Source organism: Saccostrea echinata, unplaced genomic scaffold, assembly GCF_033153115.1.
Source record: "Saccostrea echinata isolate AGI-Se365-2 ecotype Australia unplaced genomic scaffold, CSIRO_AGI_Sech_v1 ptg000049l, whole genome shotgun sequence".
In the NCBI taxonomy this organism is placed as follows: Eukaryota; Metazoa; Mollusca; class Bivalvia; order Ostreida; family Ostreidae; genus Saccostrea; species Saccostrea echinata.
This window is the reverse complement of record NW_026889798.1, coordinates 72,074-89,118: the sequence shown is the minus strand read 5'-3', so window position 1 is coordinate 89,118 and position 17,045 is coordinate 72,074. Positions and strand designations below refer to the sequence as shown.

General features: G+C 33.5%; 1 long non-coding RNA gene across 1 annotated transcript; it reads left to right on the top strand.

Moving 5' to 3' along the window:
• The first annotated feature begins 14,329 nt into the window (after window positions 1-14,329).
• On the top strand, window positions 14,330-15,111 carry LOC133203299 (uncharacterized). The gene is made up of 3 exons (XR_009723383.1): window positions 14,330-14,497; window positions 14,828-14,932; window positions 15,046-15,111. It is a non-coding gene; the product is annotated as an uncharacterized LOC133203299 (long non-coding RNA).
• The last annotated feature ends 1,934 nt before the right edge of the window (window positions 15,112-17,045 follow it).

The following is a 17,045-nucleotide window of genomic DNA, read 5'->3' as shown; positions in this document are numbered from 1 at the left end:
GAAAACAAATTTCCACGGGTTAGCATGTTTAATATGTAGACCAGCCTCTATATGTCATTCAAATATGAGAATATTTTTTGAAACATTGAAATATTTCATACAAGTTAATTATCGGAAATACTAAATGCTTGTCAGTGCCATCTTTCCGAGTCAAAGATTAAAAAAATATTCAGGGAGGGGATAGAAAAAGTTAAACACACTTAACAACATGTATTCCCTTTAAATGCATGTCCATGGCTCTCATTCTTATGTAAGAGAGGTCAACCCTTTTTTCCATGGTGAAGGGGGGGAGGGGGGAGGGCGATCTACGATCATTTTTTTTCTTCTACATAGGAATTAAGTAACTTTGTAGTTCTTACCAATTGTCGATGACTTACAAGATGAAAGTGGAATGCATAGGGATTAAAACTGAACAATGGAATAGAGCCATAAACATATAACGTTTGTTAGCGAAACAAGTTAAGTTTAAAGGTATACAATATAATGATATACAATGTAAACTATCCAGAGTGAATTCTGTGCATTTTTTTAATCATTAATTTTGTTTCTTCACAGAATAGAACAATTTATTTTGTTCGATTTTTTTTTTTGGGGGGGGGGGGGGGGGGGTAAACAATACATTTTGAATGTTTGATAAAATTAGCTTAAGTTATGAAACAACCAATCCTGGACTAGGAGGTATATGTTTTGGGGTGTATTCAAAGACCTTTGATTTGTACTATATAACGCAAGTGTTGCGTTATCTAATCTAATGTGTCGATATTTAATTTGAATGTATTTCTTCGGAAACGATAAATTCATGATACATCAGTAAAACATTGCACCTTATGAAAGAGAACAGAAGCCAAACGTAGCAATTACAGGTGCCAAGAGTCGCATAAACAGCAACCATACTCGCACTGTCATCAGAAAACTTCATGATGCATTAAAAGTTTTAATCTTGTGAAACATTACAGACATAACAAATCATAAATGTTTCAAATGTGATATACTCAACACTTTTAAAACAAACAAGCATTCTGAGAGTATTGCATTAGCAATACTAGTCCCCTACCGGCAAGTGTAATCTGGTTCCGTTCCCGTTAAGAATTGAAAATGCCATAATTCCGTCAAAAATTAATGAAGCGGGACGAAATGTAAACTTGATCTATAACTAATCAAGGTAATGCCACATACCAAAAATCAGCTCAATATCTACAAGCGTTTAGAAGAAAATTGCGGAAAACCCGCAAAAATTGAAAAGGCCTTTATTCCGTCAAAAATCAATGAAGCGGAACGAAATGCAAACTTGATCTGTAACTCATCAAGATACACTTACATATCAAAAATCAGCTCAATATCTGCAAGCGTTTAAGAAAAAAGTGCGGAAAACCAAGTGGGACAGACTGACAGACAGACAGAGGGACAGACAGACAGACGGACAGACAGACAGACGGACGGACAGACGGACGGACAGACTCAGAGGAAACCTATAGTCCCCTCCGGTTTCACCGGTAGGGGACTAAAAATGTAGTGTTGATCGTGTTTATCATGTAAACTAAAAATATGAATAGATCCTGTGAAATACATTACAAGTATGTAATCTAAAGCAGTTACTGGATTGCTCCTTACATGTGTTCAACCAACAAGCAATTCTACTGCATATAATCATACTGAACATAAATAATTACGACTTAAATAAATGTACTATAATTTCTGAACGTTTAGTTGACATATACTGCCTCATTAATGTAGACCAACAGTAGCGGGTGTCTGAAACCAAGATTTTCTCGATTCGCACATTACCATTTGGATTTTCGATTTTTTTTAATCATACAAATTGAGCGCATTGAGGTACAATTTTCTCCTTTCACATACAGGACTATTTTAATAAAATATAGTGATCAGTCGAGAGAGAAAAATGTACCTACTTGCGCTTATGTATTTCATGAGCTTCGAAAAGTGGGGCGAAGCTAAAAATGAATGGGAACTAGAAATCATATTCACCAAAATCTATACAGAAATTATGCATATTTAGGAAAATTATCAATATAAATATATTTAAAATTGCCCAGTATTAAGTGCAATTGTAATTTTTACTTGTATGCCTGGCACGGTACATGTGATCTCTCCTATCAGCAAAATCGGGATTATGTCTTCAAATGTCACTTCAAATCAGTATGTTTACTCAAGCCATAGAATGGTCATAGATGTATTATGGAATGACTAGGTTCGTATGATACTAATTCTTGGACAATCATGTGTTGTCCTCTTATTGTTGAAACAAGATTCATAGAAACCTAAAAATAGAACCTCCAGTTATATTTGAACAATACCATATTCATTAATGTATTACAAGCAAGTTTATAATGAAGTACAAATTGTACTTCGGGTTGGTTGACAAGGTGTTCTCTGTGGCGAATACGCACATTTTACTGATGAATTTATGAGCACAACCTATTAATAGTTTTTCGCTACACAAAACTATTTACAACTTGTTATGTGTTTTCAATGACTTAACCATTATTTCCATGCCCATTCAGACCAAAACTTTTAAGCTCATCTGAGCCGAAAGCTCAAGTGACTTTTTCTTATCACATTTTCTCTGTAGTCCGTCTGTCTAGCTCTCTGTCTGTCCGTCTGTCATTCTGTGTATCTGTCTGTCCGTCCATCCATCCGTAAACTTTTCATATTTTCGGCTTCTTCACCAGAACCACTCGGCCAACTTGCCACAAAGCATCCTTGGGTGATGGGGATTCAATTTTTGTTTCAAATGAGGGGTCACACCCTTTTTCAAGAGGAGATAATTCAGAAATAATGAAAATTTGGTGGTATTTTTTATAAATATTCTTCTCAAGAATCACTGGACCAAAAAAGTTGAAACTTCATTACATAGTATAGATTCAAATTTGTTCAAACCATGACCCCTGGGGTAGGGTTGGGTCACAATGGGGAATCAAATTTTACATAGGATTATATAGGGGAAATTCTTTAAAAATCTTCACAAGAACAGCAAGGTGATGATTGGTCATATTGATACGGAAGCATCCTCAGGTAGTATAAATTCAAGTTTGCTCAGATGATGACCCCTGGAGGTAGGGTGGGGCCACAATGGGGGATCAAAGTTTTACATCAGAGTATATAGGAAAAAATCGTTAAAAATCTCTTTTTCAAGAACAGCAAAGTTCTCTTTAGTCATATTGATAAAAAAGCATCCTCAGGTAGTGTAGATTCAAGTTTATTCAAATGATGACCCCTGGGATAGGATGGGGCCATAATGGGGATCAAAGTTTAACTAAGGAATGTATAGGAAAAGTCTTTAAAAATCTTCTCAAGAACAGCAAAGCCATGATTAGACAGATTGATATAAAAGCATTCTCAGGTAGTGTAGATTCAAATTTGTTCAAATGATAACCTCCTGGGGGTAGGGTTGGGCCACAATGGGATATCAAAGAGTAACATAGGAATATATAGGAAAAATCTTTTAAAAACTTCTGTTCAAGAACAGCAGAGCCATAATCAGTCATTTTAATAGCATCCTCGGGTAGTGTAGATTCAAGTTTTAAAATCATGACCTCTCGGGGTAGGGAAGGGCCACAATGGACGAAGGAATATTGGAAAAAATCGTTAAACATCTTCTACTCAAGAACAGCAAAGCCATTAGTTGTATTGATATGGAAGCACCCTCAGGTAGTGTAAAATTGAAGTTTGCCCCTCCCTCCAAGTAAACTTTTTAATTCTGAACTGTTTTGTGTTTTTTCCTAACCAATGTGCTCAGGTGAGCGATGTGGCCCATGGGCCTCTTGTTTATATTCAGGTGTGATTATCGCCTCTTTTTTTCAACATCGGGTTCGATGCCATGTGATGTTCTAGAATATTCAGGAACGAATTACTATTAGACTGGACTTGGAGAGTGTGAAAGATATAACATGGGCGGATCCTTCTTTAAACGCTAGAGAGAGTCATCTAATCTGAAGAATATTGACTTAAGAAAGTGTTCTCTCTCTCTCTCTCTCTCTCTCTCTCTCTCTCACGCACACATACACAAGAAATGGGACTTTTAGGTTTTGAGGAAGTTTTTTTTCTTGATTTCTGGTTTTTTTCCCTTTGTTTTGTTTTGTTTGAATTTCATTTTGCTTGTTACACACTGAATTGTCGACGGAATTTTCCGTTATTTCCCGATCATGACAAGGAGCACACGACGGGTGTGACCGGTCGGCAGGGGATGCTCACTCTTCCATGGCACCTGATCCCACCTCTGATGTTTTGGAGGTCAGTGTTTGCTCTGCTCCTATTTTGTATTGTTTAATGGACTTTTGAGCTTGAATACTGTTCGTTATCTCCATATATTTCATTGCCAAAAAAAAAAAGAAAAAAAAGAAAATTCCAGACTGACATTTGTTACATGTGACATTTGTTGATGTGGAACCTCCCCCCCCCCCCCACACACACACACTTTTTGGAAAAAAATTCCTGGATCCGCCCCCTGTATAGATACTGGTATAGATTAATATCTTATTTTTTTTCTGCACTTGAAAATAAAGTAGCAAATTGATAACAATTTGTGTAGTCAAACTATTTCTTGTTTTTTTTCTCGGATCTAAACATTTTAAAATGTATTTTGTAAACATGCATTACTTGTGTATATTTCAGTACACATACTGTGTCTACCCCTATTCTGTCTTGTGTTAAATCCACCAAACGCTTCAGTAATTCAGAGGAATTCACATTAAGGGCGCAGCTTAAAGTGCTCTTCCTTTGAAGAAAATTAGGTCGCCATATCCAACAACATTTGATTAATCAGTGATGCTTTTTAATGCGTGAGTATTCCATGAGAAGATATTTTATGTATTTTTTTTACTACTTGTACTTGCTTATATTATCGTCATAGATTAGTTAATATGAATTTTAATATCAAGGAACAACTCTACATATTCAAACATGCACAGGAAAATAAAAAAGTTTTACAAGATGGCGTGGATTCGCGATAGCCTTAAATGGATATGAGAGAGAAAGAGAGAAAGATTTGTCTGCTGTCTTAATCATGCTTTTTTATTTCTATGGTTGCAAAAGACTGTAAAATGCTGTTTTCCAACTTTATTTTGGGCTAAAATCTTCTTTCATTCTGCAGGGCCTTGTGAGTATCATCGCACTTATTTAAAAGGACACGGCTGCAAGTGAGTGTGTGTGTGTGTGGGGGGGGGGGGGGGAGTTGTTATTTACGATTTTAAAAGATGGATGAAAGAGTATGCTTAAATATAGGACTTTACGTTTACAGGTCATGATAATCAACTGATTTAAAGTTGTTCTAAAGAAGATGGGGGTATCTATATGAACAATTTGTACGAATAATTGATAGCTCAGACAACTTGTCCAACAGTCGTTTTTGGTTGGCTGACCACAACAATATAGACTTTCCAAAAGTTAAAGACAAAGGAAAAAAACCCTCCATTACAAGGAGATGCCTTGTCAAACCATAATATTTTTAATGTCTAGTAATCTTACACTACCATTGACAATAACATATTACCACATCGCATAATTAATTGATATCTATAATAGCATAATATGGTGTGCAGATAAATGCAAATGTTAAATGATTTTCAGTAATGTAAAGAATTTTTTTTCGCTTTCAGTGCAACTCAACCGAAATTCAATTTTTTTATTTAAATTCTGATAAACAGACAAATTTAATCAAAAAGTTTAAATATTTAATTCCCCCCCCCCAATAGAGAGAGAGTGAGAGAGAGAGAGAGAGAGAGAGAGAGAGGATATTTATTTCACGAGTGGGACAGGATTTTTTGATATTTTCACGAGTGCGAAGAACGAGTGAAAATATTTTTAAAAAATCTTGTCTCACGAGTGAAATAAATTCCATTTCCAACTAAAAAAACATTGAATTTTCTGTTTATTACATTTTCCTTGATTTCTCTGTCTTTTATTAACACATTGTCATGGCAGTGACGTCACAGTTGAGCGGTGGAGACATCATAGCTTAGCAATTGTGAGATTGAAAACATTGTAACTTGGATTTTAGCAACATATTTGGGAAGAAATTGGCAGTTTTAGTCTCTATCAAGACGGTTTAGTTACTAATCTCCATCTTATGACAGGCCAGAAATACTTTGATATCCTATCACGCAGTGAGAGAATATCAATTTGGTATCCTTTCACACTGTAAGAGAATATCACTTTTATTCAATAAATAAATCACAGTATTTCACTGTTGAAAATGTAATATATATATATATATATATATATATATATATATATATATATATATATATATATATATATATATATATATATATATATATATATATATATATATATATATATATACAGGTGTATGTCCCTGCTAGAACTATATATTACATTTTCAACAGTGAAATACTGTGATTTATTTAGTTCCTTGGTGGGGGATGGGGGTCCAAGGTCATTTTTTTTTTGTTTCTTCTACATTGAAATTTAGTAACTCTGATCGAAGTTTCGGGGAGGATTGACGATGAATAACAGGATTAAAGTGGAATGTGTACATACTAAAATCGAACTATATAAGAGAGCCTTAAATGTGAGTTTTCTGTTTTATGATCCTTTAAACAATTTTCTTTAAAATAGATTTTGCGCCATTTTTGGGGGGGTGGGGGGTTGGGTGGGGGGAGGGATGGATATGCAATACATTTTAAATGTGTGATTGAAGATAAATTTATGAAACAACCAATCCTTGACAATGGGGTATATGCATTAGGGGTGTATTCAAGGACCTTTGAATTATACAATATACCCGTTGCGCTATCAAATATAATATAATGTGTCGGTAATTTAAATGTATTTCTTTGAGAACGATAAATTCATGTACAGCAGTAAAACGTCGCACCATATGAAACAGAACACAAGCCAAACGTAGCAATTACAGATGCCAAGGGTCGCACATACAGCAACCATACCAGCACTGTTGCCAGAAAACTTTATAGTGCATCAAAATATTTAATCTTGTGAAAGATTACAGACAAAGGAAATCATTAACGATTAAAACATTATATTATACATATCAGTTTTAACAAAAATAATGTAGTGTAATTCGTGTTTACCATGTACATGTAGACTGCAAATATTTGTCATGTTGTAAATTTTGAAATAACCGGGTGGCAGTAAACACAAAATCTATAATTCTGTATTTACTGCCACCTGGTAAATTCAAAAGAACAAGGTACAGTTTCAATACAAATCTTGCCCGTGTTTTTCTTAAAAATGAAAGTGATGTAAAAAATTAAAACTCATGCTTTCTGAATCAGTGAAATTCCACGCAGAAAGATAATACAAATCATTTTTCTTACATGACCTTATAAATGCTAATTGTGATGTCATAAACTTGTGCATTTTCCCGTATTTTCTTAAAAAGTTGCAGAAGACACCAATTTTCAATGGAATTTTCTTTCAGATAATATTGTCCACAGGCATCGCCCACAAAGATTTTGAGATATGTGATTTTTCAAAGAATTTTACACAACATATCCAAAAACGAAAGTGGGCGACGGCTGTGGACACTTTTTTCTTAAGGAAAATGACCGTTGAAATGGGTCATTTTGAGGCTTTTTCTGTTTAAAATAGAGAAATGCATCAATTTTATGATGTCACATTTCCAGAATGGTACTCCTTCATGCCATTTTCTTTCCTGATTTATCACAGTCATATACTCAACTAATATTTAAGCTAGTTTCAAAACTTTTTGAAAACATTAAATTTCTAGGGCACAATAAAGCTAAAACCGTGCCTTCTTCTTTACAACATGACATATGAATAGATCCTGTGAAATACATTATAAAACAGGTGTAACCTAAAGCAGTTACTGGATTGCTCCCTATATGTGTTCAACTAACAAGCAATTCTACTGCATAAAATCATACTGAACATTAATATTTACGTCTTAATCAAGCAAACTATCATGTCTGAACGTTTAGTAGACATATACTGCCTCATTTATGTAAACCAAAATAGTAGCGGGTGTCTGAAACCAATACTTTCTCGATTCGCACTCTACCAGCAGTGATAACCGAGTATCCTGTTTTTCCGTTACTTTATACAAGTATCAGCCCACTCTCTGCTTTTCCGCGATTGGGTTTAAGTTATGTATCTCCTTTATTTGATACCTCCTTTCCACGATATTGAAAATGGGAAGTGCTTGGCATCAAACGGTTGCTGATATTTACCTGTATTTTCTTGTACTTCCTCATCGATTTCTAGTTAGTAGTACTAAGGGTGAACTCACTGATCGGAGCGAAAAAAGTTTCGCAGTTCACTTTGATCGGTGATCGGTGATAAGTGTTGAAGTCTCGAAAATCCATTATTCGTGTACTGAAACAAATCATGGTCAGTGGTCACCGATGTATAATACATGTATATATGTTGTCCCTATAGGGTCATTTGCAAAAGTGTTTTGTGTAAAGTTTCGTTAGCGTGACAGTGTGTTGTGCGTGACGTCTAAGGTTAAAATTTGGTTAATTTTATTTGGAAAAGTAGTCTAACTCCAAGGTCAAGAGGCCAACAGTGTTGGTACCCGAAGAAAGTCTTGTCACAAGGAATACACATGTGAAATATGAAAGCCATAGCTTCATCGAATGAAAACTCGGCAAGGTTAAAGTTTTTGCGGACCAACAGACTAATTCACAGACAGACAGATGGTCGGAACAAAATCTGTATACACTACTGGACGAAAAAAGTGCTGAGAATCCCAAATTTTACTGATAATGTTTGATAATTACTGATACGGTGCTGTTCTTGCTGATAAATACTGATATTTACTGTTATTATTACTGTCGTTGCTGATAATTTTAGTTGTTTCTGATAAATACTGATAATTACTGTCGTCTTTACTGTGGAGTCTGATAAATACTGATAAATACTGTTGATGTGCTGTCGATGCTGAGATTTACTGATAATTACTGTGGTCATTGTTTTTTAATCTGGGAAGGGACTAAAATAGCCTAAGAAATGATTATTTGTTTTAAAGAAAGTATTTTATCAACAAATTCATTACAGTATTCTAAAAAAAAAATATTCTAGAAAAAAAGTCACATTTTATTTGTTTTCATATTTCATGTATTAATTTTATTATATTCATTTTTACATCATAATGTTGAAATTAGATCATAAATGTTTGTGTTTTTCTTTACCTTTATATTTCTCCTTTCACAAAGTTTTCAATATCTGCGGAAAATAATAATTGTGTTGTTATTGCAGTGGTTTTTCTCCCCAAGTACTTTTTAAAACAAGTTTTTATTTTTAAAGGTTAAAAAAAAAATCCCATCTCATATTTTTTCCACGTGTATTTGTATTGTCATCAAAAGCTTTTAGAGGGCATCTTTAATATAGTCAATGGTTGTTATTGTCAATTTATTTTTTCGTGTGGAGAACTGAACATGTATGAGCTCTACAAGTTGACCCCCCCCCCCCCCCTATTTACATATAACTCTCAATTTAAGAAGACACTTTAGCCAGTATTAAATATATTTCACAAAAAAATCTATTCTGATTTTATGTTGTGTACACAATGTCCTTTTATTGAAGAATGTGACAGGTTTAAATAATAAAAATAAAACATCTTTAATTTGTAGAATAATCTCTTTTATATACATATAGCTAGAGCGCTCTAGTTCTCTGATTATGTCCTCGATGCGAATTTGATATCATTGTGTGGTATCGAGGCTTTCTATCTTTCGGTTTTTTTTTTTATTTTTTTTATTTTAATTGTTAAGCCATCAGTACACTATAAATCTTATGCAGTGTGATTTTCAATCAATGAAATACACGTCTTTCTTTAATTCTTTGTTAATAGTACATAAATCTGCGTTAGGTCTATGGACATACGCCAGTATCAGGGAGATCAATAAATAACTGCTTATACATGTTATACGCAGTCAGTTAAAAAAAAACAAAACAAAACAAAATAAAATAAAACAAAACTTGAAGTTACTTTCGTCCAATGCCGTCTAGCTAAATTGCTGTTCTGGAACACACATGTCAACCACGTGTAAAAGTTCTACTTTCGTTTTGAGAATCGGGTCAATTATTAGTACATTCTGTGTATCGTGCGACATGAATTTTGTAAAATTAGAAATAGTTTTGTACAAAGATTATAATGTTTTTTTAATTCCATTTTCTCCTTGTCGGAGACCTTTGTATAAACGAACAGTACAGGCTGGGCGCTTACCGACTTGATTATGCTTTATTGTAGCACAAAAGGGGGGATGGGGTGAAATACTGTTAACTTAAAACTGATACGCGCAAGGTTGATTCTTTAGTTTTATGTTTAATAAGTCATACATGTTATAATTACTTATTACATATTTTTTATATACATGAATAAGATTATTTTAGAGAAGCAATGAACGATACCAATTTCAGAACTATAACATTTATAAATTCATGAGTGCGATAATTAAACAACGTCATGTTACTGTCATTCAAAATTCATAAAAGATTTTGAGCGATGTAGAGTTTAATTCCCCGTTTTTGAATTGTGAACAGTTAATGCTAATATAATTTCAATAATTGCTTTCACTAAACCATCTATTTTTTTTTTTTTAATTTATATGTACATTTTGCATAATGTTTTAATTATAAGATGAAGTCAAATGTTCCGTATCAATTTCTCGTCTCCGTTTCACGGGCCCCAAACCATCGTTAACCGAGATTCAGAACTGAAAATACATGTAGCCCTCTCCCCGGAATTTTCTTTTAAATTTATCTCAAGCATATCAAGAAATGTGCATAAAACTAACAAATAAAATTAAATACTGAGCAAAGATAGCTTTATGTGAAATAAAATAATTATTGAATATTAAGTCTGTACAATGTATACGTATATAACTTCATTTCTTCTTTTTTTTTTTCTTAGTACTGCAATGTCCTATTTTGCTAATTTTTTTTTTTTCAATTTTCAATTTTATTCGTCAACAAATTGAATATTACAGGATAATTTTTTTCCCGTGTTCCCGTAAAGATTTTCCTGCTCAAAGAAGAAAGTACATGTACAGTGTAGGTAGTTTGTTTATTATGTACACCGGTGGCCGCAGACGAGGAACAATAGGTAATTAGTGTCCATTGTTACGCTGACCACTACAATTTACATGGAATATACAAGTTGTACCCCGTTCTACCCCGGGGCGGAAGACTTGTACACAATACAGCCAAATCAGAGACTGATCTTCGATTTTTGATCAATGAAGATCAATTTATTCCATGCAATTTTTGACCACACAAGATTAAAATCGATCAATTTGATCATATACATGTGCTTTACTAAGTAAACATATTATATTAGGTCTCATTTCTTATTTTACATTCCATAAAATTAAACTAATGAGATTTTAAAACTTACTGAATAAAAATGTTTTGTGTCATGGAATTTTAAGAGACCAACATCAAAATAACATAAACACATGTGTACCTTCGCTCTGACCATGCACTAATTTTTTAATCAGCTCCCAATCTGCCGGTTGCACATGTATGTATCGTGTTCATGTAGATGTAGAAGAGATATTCTGGAAGAATCTAAAATGCCCATATTACGTTCAAATAAATGAATGAATGAATAAATAAATAAATAAATAAATAATCTGTGTCTCCAGATTGAACATGTTCAGCTCTGTTTTCATCTCTTTATTAAATTTAAAAATGCATAAAATTTCTAATTTTCGAGCAAATTTTCAAAAATCTTGACAGAGACCGGAAAACCGAACACTTAAAAATGAAAAAAAATAAATGTCTTTAGAAAGAAAAAACAAAAATAGCTATATGAAAGGTCATCTTTAAAAAGAAAATGTCCTCCTCTCTTGACCAGTTGACGGAGTGAAACCGTGCGAATCAAACTTTTCTAACCTGCAGGAAATATTTTTTATCCCGAATTTTTTTCCACCCATTAAGAACTGTTTCTTATTATTGAAAAAAACATCATCGACCTCCCTGCCCAAATATCTTGGAGTCGGGAGAGGGCGGCGATGAATCTTTTAAAGATAGCCTTATTTTCTTTTTATTTACAGTACATTAATAAAATTTCATTTGTCTTGCTTACAGATAAATTATACTATTTTCATAGATTGGTAGAAAACATTTGCTTAATATACGCGGAAGGTTTCATTTATTTATTGTCAACATTTTCACAACCGCATTGTAGTAAATGAGAACAGCGTAATTTTTGTCACTAGCAGAACATTTAAAGAAATATGAAAATGTCGTAATGATAATTTATAATTAAAAGAAAGAAATAATTGAAGGTTTTTACAGCCCTCAGTTCTTCTTTAACCCTTCCCAGCTTAAGAACAAAGACCACAGTAATTATCAGTAAATCTCAGCATCGACAGCACATCAACAGTATTTATCAGTATTTATCAGACTCCACAGTAAAGACGACAGTAATTATCAGTATTTATCAGAAACAACTAAAATTACCAGCAACGACAGTAATAATAACAGTAAATATCAGTATTTATCAGCAAGAACAGCACCGTATCAGTAATTATCAAACATTATCAGTAAAATTTGGGATTCTCAGCACATTTTTCGTCCCGTAGTGATATCCCCGAATCTTCAATTACGGGTGGGGGGGGGGGGCAAAAATGTAGAAAAGCATAAAGGATAAATCCACCTACGAACATGTATTCATAAACTATTTTACTTACCTTTATTTACTTCATTTTCAAAATTTCTATCTCAGGGGCTCAATCTAGTTCAGTTATAACGGATATATTCTTCTTACATAAAATTAGTCCCGACAATTAAGTTCCTACAGAATTTCAATTCAAACAAGATTGAATCGAATGTTTCAATTCTTGTAAATGGAGCATTTTGTTTGTTGAGATATAGATATTTTTGCGTAAAGTTTTTGCATTACATTTCAGGAGTTGTTCTAGAAATTTGTGAACCCTATTTTTGTCATAACACTATAAACCAAGAGCAGCCTTCGGTCAAAAATTCAAATTAGTATAATTTGAATATGAAATAATCACGAAAACTTGAATATACTTGAATATTATCGGCACATTTATGGTCACTGAAAGAACAAGTTTAATATTCGGGACTATAATTTTGTAATGGAGAATCTTTTGAAGATCATACTTGCTACATGTACAAAGATTGTTGATATTCCGAGGGCGTACGTGTTGTGACTTTGAGCCAAAGATTCTTATAGGCAGGTTAAAGGTTACTAAAAAGTTACTAAGTAACTAAAATTCATGACAGGTCTCTAATTTTCAATTGGAGAAAAAAATGGATGTCCATATTTCATATAAACTTTACCTATGAACAGAGGATGTGTACTTTTTTTAGCAAGGTTATTGTTAGATTGGGGTTCTTTTAAGTGTGCAAATACTTAATTTTTAGTGGTAACTTTTCAATTTTATTAACCTTCCTATCATGCTTTTTTCCCAGGAGCGTATACATATAGCGTTAAAACATGAAACTGCATGGGCAGCAGAAGGGTATGATGCAGGAGTGTCTCAATTTTCCCCTTGATATTCCAAGTGGCTCGATGGCCAAGTCACTTCAGAGGATACGATTAAGGAAAATAAGAAAAATCTTTGGAAATTAATTGAGGTTCGGATTAATTTAAGTTAGCGCTTTAAAACTTCTTTACTGCCGTAGTAGGCGACTAAGAACTAAAGTCAAAATGAACGCTAAGTTTTTATCCATCTTCTTACGGAATAATTGTTAGTAAACTAATTATTACGAATATATCTCAGTGGTTAGAATTCTTTTTTAGACATTGTACAAAAAAAATATTTAAAATGAATAAAGCATATTTACAACAGGTAAAATGATACAGGTTCGTAGCATCAGGATGGTCCCCCCTTCCTTCCACTTTTTTCCCAAACATTGAAAATGTTCATTGAAAGGCTCGCCCTTGCCTCCTCTTCCATCTTTTGTTGCAGTATGGTCCCTTTGGAATGTATTATAATATAACATTATAATTATAATGTTTGTCGGAAAAGTTGTAACCCACCCAGCCACCCCCTCCCCCTTCCAAGAAGTGAAAACGTTGAGTTTGGACAGCCCCTTTTCTCCCCTTGTCAAAGATTTTTCAGATAACTCGTCGATTTTTTTTTCTGCCCCCCCCCTTTTTTTTCAAAAGCGATACTACTGCCAGTAGTAGCTGAGAAAATAATGTAACATTCCACTGTTTATTCTGTGACATTCATGAAGCCAAAGAGATGACAATTCTTGCTTTCTGAAAGCCAACTTATTAGAATTAATATTATTTGACTCGACAATTTTTGACAACATTTAACTGAATTTCCATCTACCACTTTTCATTTCTTTTGATTAGATTTTAATTTGTACACAATGGCTGATATAGTCGACTCTTGTCCCCAGAACCTGACAGATTTTTTAAAAGCATCTGCAAGACTGGGATGTGGTCAAGACAAGTATAATAATAATCAGTACTTATGTCTACCTAACTCAGAGAAGACGGGTCTGGTAGAATTATGTCACAATGGAATCATGGGGATATTGGAAAGAGGTATGTGATGTATAGTTTTTAAGAAAATTAAAAGTACAAATCTTAACATTTTTCGAACATACCAATAAAGGTCCATGCTTTTAAAAATTATCAATCGGGACGGTTAATAAAATGAGAAAGACCGTCATTTTACATTTGATTGTACACCGACAACTATGTAATCATACTTACATCAATAAGTTGAAATTCAGTGTAAATGGGATACTAAGTATTCTAATTACAAAGAGCGAAGTTAATTTAATTTAATGCCAAATACTGAGTATCCTATGGTAAAGGTTAATGCCATTGCATTTTAAAAATCTCTATCATATCATTAAATGTATGTTTTAGGTTATTGTTTGGAAACCACTGACGATATGCTGTCTAGAAGTAACTGCTCTTATTTTCTTATGGGCTGTCCAGATACAGAAATCCACATCAACGAAATGTACAAATGTAAGGACAATTTCTTTGAAGGTGTTTACTTCAATCGACATCCGTACACTTAACTAAAAACTTTATCCTTTATGTAATGACAGGTAAATATATTCTTTTTTATTATTTTTTAGATCCAGCCTGTTTAAGAATTAATACAGAACATCACTGCTATCTTGCTGATCCATTTTGTGGAAATGTGTAAGTTAATGATATTTAACATATGGTATGTTTCAAATTAACAATCATTCTAAGTCTATATTTTTCCCATCTTTCCCATATAACATATAGGACATGGCATACAACTACCAAAAACACATTTGTCACTACCTTTACTACTGATCATAGGATCAACAACACAAGAGCAATGCATGTTCAACCAACAATTTTCTCAAAGGATGACTCCGCATTAATAGGGGCAGTCGTTGGAAGTTTTGTAGCTGTAATGTTGATTCTCATTCTACTTTTGATATTAGTAAGAGTTAGGAAAAGAAATCAGAGACTGAGACAATGGGAAAACGATGAATTTTTAGGTATGTCCTTTATTTCCTGAAGATTTCTGTTCATTTCATGATCTTAAAACGTTTTTGCTGAATTAAAATCAAAGATAGGACAAAGCAAAAAAGATTATGTTTATTTAATGTCATTAATAGTGTCTTTTTAGGTCATCTGAGTTACTCAGGTGACTTATTGCTATTTGTTTTTGTCCGCCGTCGTTCGTAGTGCATTAACATTTGAACATTTAATTTTCAGCTTCTTCTCTGTAACAGCTGAACAAATTTCAACCAACTTTGGCAAATAGCATCCATGAGCGAAGGGGAACAAATATTTTGAATTTCATGATCCCTGCACCCTGGGGCTTAAGGATGGGTATAAAACCATAAAAAGTGCTATATTAAAAATCTTCTTTACTCCTGGATACCAATTAGCAGTTCAACTGTTGGCATGATTGTAATAAGCATTAAACCCTATAGCATAATTGTTTATAATTTCATGGCCAAACATGAGGGTTTTTGGAGTTAAAGTAGGGCTCTAATGATGATATGATTAAAATTGGTAAATTCTTAAAAAGTCTTAGTTATGATAAACTGATAAACAAGGATGCCTCTTTTAAAAATGTAAAATTTGTGGCCTGAGGGGGGGGGGGGGGGGCTCTTGATTAGTGAAAGTGCATTATTCTGTGGTATTAGGTTGGAGTTCTTCTTCTCTACCCTAATTAATTTAGCAGATGAAATAGTACATGGTTATGATGAGCAAGGGTGGCTCTTTAATAATTGTGAAATACTGCATAGGTATGAGCAAAGGTGTCTCTCCTCAAATTGTGTGTTTCATGACTTCTTGTTCAGGGGTTCTGGTGGTGATGGGTGGGGGGGGGGGGGGGTTCTATTGATTTTATACTGAAAATGCATTGTTTCTTTGAAAATCTTCCTTTCTGATCCTGGGTATTGGGAAGATAAACTAAATGCAAAGTTATGATGGGCAAGGATGCCTCCTCCCAATTGTAAATCTCATGGTCCCCGAGTCAGGTGTTCTAGTGTGAGGGCGGGGCTCTATTGATTATATAGTTAAAAAGAATAACTTCCTTCACATTTTCTCTGCTCCTGGGTATTAAGCAAACAAACCCCATGAATTGATACGATGAGCAATAGTGTCTTTTCCAAAATTATGAAATTAAGAGGCAGTCCAGCAGAAAACCAGGTAGTATTGTATTAATAGGCGGCACATCGAATGTGACGAATATTTGATATTTTATTGAAAACGATATTAATATAGTCCATATGGAATAATGTAAGTAAAGATTTTGTTAAAAATAGCTTATTTACTAAAATATCGTTTTTGTTTTGTGTTTTTAAATACTCCTATGTAAACCATTGAATGTTGGTCGGAAACAAAGAACTGTAAATTCTAATACATTTTCAACAGATCTATAATTCACTCCAAACTAAATCAAGAAATATTCCATCTTTTAATTTAAAAAATAAAATTAGTGAGAAAAATATTTTCAATAGTAGTTTTCTTTCAAAATAGACAGTAATTTTTTTTTTAATTTCTGTGATGCAAGAGTTATCTCCCGTAGCATCGGGAAATCGGCTAAACATCTTACTATCAGAACCCCTGTGAGATATTTAGAACT